Below are 7026 nucleotides of genomic sequence, written 5' to 3' on the forward strand. Positions count from 1 at the left end.
TTGATAGCACAGAGGGGAACAAAAGTTATATTAAATTGCAATAAGATCATTGACCATCTTGCTAAACGTTCGGAGAGTGTTGGTCGGGTCATCAGATATTGCAACGGATTAACTTTCAAGATTAGGGTAATCTTATGAGAAAACATGTAATGTCTAAGCTTTTGAGCAGTGAAAATTAATGCAGACAATGCTTCTCAATAGGTGGATACCTTATCTCCATTGTTATTAGGTGACGATTCAAGTGGTAGAGTGCATTTTCTTTACCTCATCATGGACTTGGGCTAAGAGAGCTCCAAGAGAGTCGCCTAAGGTCGCGATATAAAGTATGAACAGTTTCCCTGGGATAGGGGCTGCTAAAATAGGATGTGTTATTAGATATTGTTTAACATCCTCAAAGGCACACTGAAATTTCTCTTCCCAAATGAATTTGGCATCCTTTTTAATTAATGCCGAGAAAGGCTGATACCTTCCTACCTGCCGAGAAAGGCTGATACCTTCCTGAGAGATTAGAAATAAAGCATCTCAGATATGCTAACTTCCCTTGGAAGGAACTTAATTGTTTCAAGGTTTTAGGTGGAGGCTTTTCCAAGATAGCTTTAATTTTATCTAGGTCGATCTCGATTCCCCGAAGACGGAAAACGAATCCCATAAATTTCTTGGAAGTAACACGGAAGGCGCACTTTAAGGAATTTATTTTAAGGACATATTGTTGTAACCGTTCGAACACGATCCTCAAATCGTACAAATGGTCTATTATTTATGTACTTTTATTGACCAAATCATCCACGTAGCATTCTACTTTTGATAATCAAATCATCCCAATAGAATTCTACTTGGTTGTGAATGAGGTCGTCAAAAATCTTCGTCATTGTGCGCCGATATGTTGCTCCGACGTTCTTTAGGCCGAATGACATCACTGTGCAGCAAAAAATTCCAATCGGTATTCTGAAGGTTGTAAGTACTGCATCCTTGGGAGCCACCTTGATTTGGTTGTATCTCGACGATCCATCCATGAAGGAAAAAAAAATTGTATGTTGAAGCAATATCCACCATCATTTCTGGAATTGGCTGTGAAAACTCGTGCTTTGGACATGCTTTGTTCAAATCCCTGAAGTCTACACAAATATGGATCTGCCCATTTTTCTTATTAACAGGTATAATGTTAGCTAACTATGTGGGGTATTTTTATTCTTTTACAAATTTGGCATCTATTAATTTCTTTACCTCGACGATGACTTGTTGTTCTATTTCGAGGCACATTCTTCTGGGAGCTTGTTTTATTAGGATTATATTCTTGTCCACCCCGAGTTTATGAACTGCAACCTTTGCTGACAGTTGTGGCATTTCATTGTAGCTCCATGCGAAGCAAACTTTGAATTCTGTTAATGAATTCTGTTATTCTGAAGATTCTTCGTCATTGAGTAGAGAACTTATAAATGTAGGTTGAGGTTGTTCTTCGGTCCTAAGGTTAATCTCTTTCAATTCATCAATGGTAGATTTAATTTCCACCTCAAATTATAGTGAAGCATCTTCTACTAGTAGATCAATAGAGTCATCCTCTATACCGAGGCAATCCTCTTTTGACTCACTAGTAACAACCATGCAAAATTTAAAATCATCGACTAGTCCGACTGTACCAAATCTGAGACCCTCATTTGAGTTGGGAGTTCGATTTTTAACATTCCATAATTTTTCAAAAGTTGAAATTTATCTTTTGGTATTTGTTTTGGTAAGTTTCCCTGTTGAATTAACTTTTGAACATAAGACAAAAAGTAACCAAAAGGCAATTCTATTAATGCATTAGGATCATCATCCAAATTTACATGTTTTTCAAACTTAATAGAGGTAGAAGCATGGTAAAATTTGATTAGCTTCGAACAAACACTACAGACTTCCTTGACTTCTAAACTCTCGACCTTTTGAGGGAGAATCAGAGTAAGGGTCATAGCATTCACATAGTGGTTTATACAATCGTACATTGTTTCATATTCATTCTTCTCTATATCTTCTAAGGATATCTCGTACTGAGGTTTCTTCTATTTTGTCATCATTATTTTGTCTTTGAAACTGTCTTCATTATCAATATCAATGTTGATAGTTGGCCTAGATAGTTGGCCTAGTCCATTCAACGATTAAGTTTATTCTTCCTCGTCTACGTCCCCGGTGCGAACTAAAAGAACCTCCACCAATTTGTTGTAAGGGAGTGGTGGAAGATCGTTGAAGCTGAGTTGATGGCTTCCTCTTTGTGATTTTTCCGAATCTTCATTTTTATTTGTGAAAATTTCACAACAAAAGACAATTTTCTTTAGAGGCGTGTAGGAGGCAGCATCTTCATGGATACCAACTTCATGCACTTATAATGGTTGTAAGTCTCCTTTGATGCAATTTTCTTGACCATCTTTGTAGTACTTGATGCATTGGTGTAAAAATGATGGAACCATATTGTGCTTATGAATCCATGATCGACCTAGTAGAGCATTAAAAGAGGTCTCGGTGTTGATGATATGAAATTTAACGATTGGCACGAGTTCTCCAACCTTCATAAGTAATGTAATTGAACCAAGGGTCTTTATCCCTTTTGGCTTAATCCTCTTAATATCATTTTATCGATCGTAAGCTCTTGAGCTTCAATATTCAAATAGGCCAATGTCCGTAGGCTCATCAAGTTAAGAGATGCTCCAGGATTTACTAAAACTCTGGACAACACAAACCTGTCGATGTTGACGGAGATGTAGAGTGGACGGTTGTGGTCGGCGGTACCGAGCAACAAATCTTCATCTGTGAAGGTTACCCCAGGTTGTTCTTTCAATGAACAAACTTCATATGAGGATGTGCTAGCCAACTGAGCTAGGCAAATCTTTTGTTCAAGCAAAGCTGTAACCAGAGACTCTCTCATCTCCTGCGACAGGATCAGAGAGTCGTAGATCCTAAATCCAGACGTCGGAGATACTTAATCAGACCGGCAACTTCCTAAGATGAGCTAGCACGTTGTAATCTAATTTTTATGAATCTCTGATTTTATCTTGATTATGTGGTTCTTCCACTGGTTGAGGTGGAGGTATCTCTTCTTGGGTCATTATTTGCTTTTCTTTATCTGTTGAAGCTATTCTTGGTGGTAACACTTTTCCGCTCCTTAAGTTAACCTCTATGATTTCTTCTTCTTGAGCTACCATTATTGAATCTTTTGGTGTCTCCTCTTTCTCAGAAAGATCTAGGTTGATGGTAAGCGGTGTTCCATGGTGCTCGAGAATTAGCTCCTCGCTCCCGGTGCTGTCGTAAGCGGTGTCATTGATGTCTTCTTTAAACTTGTCAACGAGTTCATCAGACTCAAGTACGATTCGAGGATCATTTTGGGGATCAAGATCAAAGTTATATTGGTCGTAATCAGTTACTTTATCACTAGAAATAGTTAAACAGTAGCTGATATCACAATCATTATATTCATAAGATCTTGGAGGGACAAAAAAATAATCATGCAATGTCAAGGGTTTAAGGATTTTCTTCCCCAAATCCGAGACAACTAATCTGAGAGAGGTGGCCCCTATTCTACCCCCTGTGCTATCAATATTTTTAGTGACACTTTTCTTCTTCTTCTTTGTCCTTGACGATGAAGAATCTCCTGGCAAAACCAATCTCCTGGCAAAGAATCTCCTGGCAAAACCTTCATCTCGGGTTTGGTATGCTGCGGACTCAGAATGGAGGCGGTCTTGATGCAGACTGTATCTTGTTCAGTATTTTCTAGGATGATCTGCTCCAGACCTCATTCCATCCTTCCTCTTTGGTATATGCAGAAGATTGTTTTGATGAATCCTGTATTTGATTGAGGAACCTTTTGAGTTCATCCCAAGTTGTACATCCCAAGTTGTACTCCATCCATCATCCATTTGTTCCAGTATACGGATCGATTGGGGGGATTGACTTGGCCGAATACATATTTATGGAACCTTTTTCAGGTTCGCTTAAATATTATTTCAGGATTGTTGTTTCAATCATCCAAATAAGTTAGTTAAAATTAGAGGTTACCCTTTTCCCTCCTTGAATTAAGCCTAAATATTAATTAAGGCTAAATTTCCAAAATTACATTTTTGCCGCTAAGGCTCTAATACTTCATAATTTATCAACTTTAATCCAAATGACTTTAGAATTTTTAGAATTTTTATCCTACCTATCCTACCTCACTCATGGGTCAATTAATACATCAGAGGAGAAAATATGATTTTTCAAAATTTAATTTAATTTACATATTTATTTTAATGTAAAAATAGAATTTTTAAAAGAAAATTTCATAACTTGACCAAAGCAAAGCCTAATCCCTTGAAATTATTACTAGAGGTAGACTTAGACTAGAGAATCATTGTGACCAAATTTTAGGATTTATTTAATTATCTTTGAATTTTAAGAATTATTTTAAATTCTAGAGTATTTATTAACTATAAAATATTTTAATGTTGAAAAATCAAGCTTTATATTTTTATTAAATCTCTCTAAGGTCAAGAAACCTAGAGAAACAAATTTTATATTTTTTTATTTTAATTATTGAAATTATTTTAGTGAAAATCTATTTTTAATAGTCTTTTAAAAACTATTTTAAGCTTAAAAATTCAATATCTCTACTTAGAAAATTTGGAAAAATATTCCCATTATTTCTAAGTGCTTAGGAAATAATTTAAAACAATTCCATGAATTTTTTTATTTTTTTTATTTTTATCATTTTTTAATTATTTTAATATTTAAAAATAGGCTAAAAATGTGGGTTTTATTTGGTTTTTATTTTAATCACCATTTTATTTTTAGAAAAACCCTTTGACCATAGAGAACTCCAAAAACTCTTTTTATAATTTTTTAAGTTATATTTTAATTGTTAAAACTCATTTTAGTGTTAAAAATTATATTTAACTTAGAAAATCAATTTGAGTTATCAAATGAACTCCAAATGCTTTGAAATTTTTATGGGGAGTTCTCTGTAGTTTAAATCACAGTGGAGATAAAAAATTAGGTCATTTAAAAGTTTGTTTTTCACAAACTTGATTTTCTTTGTGTTTTAGGGTTGGTGGATATCTACTCACATTAAACCTTCCAAAACTTTCTTGAAATTTTGTAAGCAACATGCTAATTATTATTATTAATTTATGAAAATAATGGACATAAACTTGGAAAATATGGATCTCTGTCTAGGGATCTCCTCTAACTTTGAAAAAATCAATCTCCTCTAACTCTCCTCTAACTTTGAAAAAATCAAGAAATGTTCCCTAAGATAGAGGCAACAACATGTCAAAATTTCAACCCATGGTGAAATGTCTACATGCACGTAGAGTCAAAAGACTCAGAACTGCATATAATTAATTAAAAATAAAATATGCATCAAATGGATTTCAAACCATTTTCACATTTTTTTTACTTTATTCACTGAGCAAGAGTGTATTTTTATTTTATTTTTATGATTTTTCTACACCAATATATGAATTTTTGAAATTAGGAAGCATTTTCTGAATTATTTAAGTCCCTATTTATCTATTTAAACATGCAGCGCCATGTAAACCTACGATGGCTCTGAAGCTCCATGCGGCACACTCCTATTTGACATCGCCATCCACCTCAGTGGTGACTAGGCCTACGATTCGCATAAAGAAGTGATGTCTGGCTTGATCTCATCCGTTGATGAGATAAACGCGTGATCGGACGACTCTCCATCATCCTCCCCAATGGCCTAGCCCGAGGACCGTCCACATTCAAGGCTTGATATCTCCCTCATTTCTCAACTAAATTGAATGAAATTATTTTTAAAATGTATGTCTAGACTAAAGGAACATATCTATACGGTTAAGATGCCATGAAATTAAGTCTAATCAAATGGAGAATCAAAATAGGCTAGGGAAGAGAGGAAGTTCAATACCTTTGATATGAGAATAGAAGCTTCTATCAAAGGTGCTCGGTACATTCCTTGAGGTCCAAGGAGGTTAGGGATTGAGCCTCTTGCTGTGGTGTAAGGTCTAGGTATGAATTCAACCAAGCTCGATTTCGGGTGTTGATCAAAGTCTATGCTAGGAGCTTTATGGAAGGGGGATTTGATGGGGCTTCCTATTCTTCCACTCTGATGAAGATGTGGGTAAGTTTAATTTGAGTTTGGTGCACTGTGGAGGTGTATTGAGCTCTAGAGGTGTATTGAGCTCGGTGTATTGAGCTCTATCCTGATTTTTGACAAAAGTTTGAGCTCAAAATTGAGCTTCCATAATGGGAGTCAGTGGGACAAAATGATGGGCTTGGGCTGAGGAGGTCTCAAAGAATCTCTGTGAGCAATTTGTAGGGCTCACAGACATTTATCTCTCTCATTTAACCAAAAACTCATTATAGTGGGAAAGATGCTTTCTCATATTAGATAATTTCATCACAAAAATATAGTTTGGTAGTTATTGTATAGCTTTGCTTAGACATTTTCAGCACACCTCCCATGGCCGTAGAGGTGAGCTTTTTATAAAAAAATGGCTTAAGGGTGGCTGTCATGGCCAATTACTGGGTGAAAAGTGATGCTTAAGTGGAGGGCATAGAGGCTATAACATTTGATTTGGATGAGGTGGCCTCTAGGTTTGAAATGGGTTTGATTTGGATAAGGTGGCTCACAGTTTTGGTGTTTTCTGACCACTAGGCCGGTTGGCCAGGCTAGGGGAGGTAGCTAGGTGGTCAGGTGAGCCAAGGGAATATGTCACAGCAATTAATGGTTTTAAGGTCTAGTTTTGGCAAAAATATCCAAGGCTTAAGCAAATATGGAATCAAAATCCCTTGATTTAGGGGACCTTTGGTGCATGGCTTAGCTTAGGTGGTTTTATGGGGTTTATCTTGGTAACTAGAGTCTAACTAATGGTTGTGGAGTCATTAATTTGGTGACCTTGGGGTGGTTAGGCTAATATTAGTGTATGGGTCTAATGTGGGTTCAAATGACCAAAACTTGGGTTTGGGCTTGGCTAGCCATGTCAATTGACCCAATTTATTAATGCATTTGATGTAGATGATTTTAATGAACATTTTTGG

The sequence above is a fragment of the Phalaenopsis equestris genome, unplaced genomic scaffold, assembly GCF_001263595.1.
Source record: "Phalaenopsis equestris unplaced genomic scaffold, ASM126359v1 Scaffold210567, whole genome shotgun sequence".
Lineage (NCBI taxonomy): Eukaryota > Viridiplantae > Streptophyta > Magnoliopsida > Asparagales > Orchidaceae > Phalaenopsis > Phalaenopsis equestris.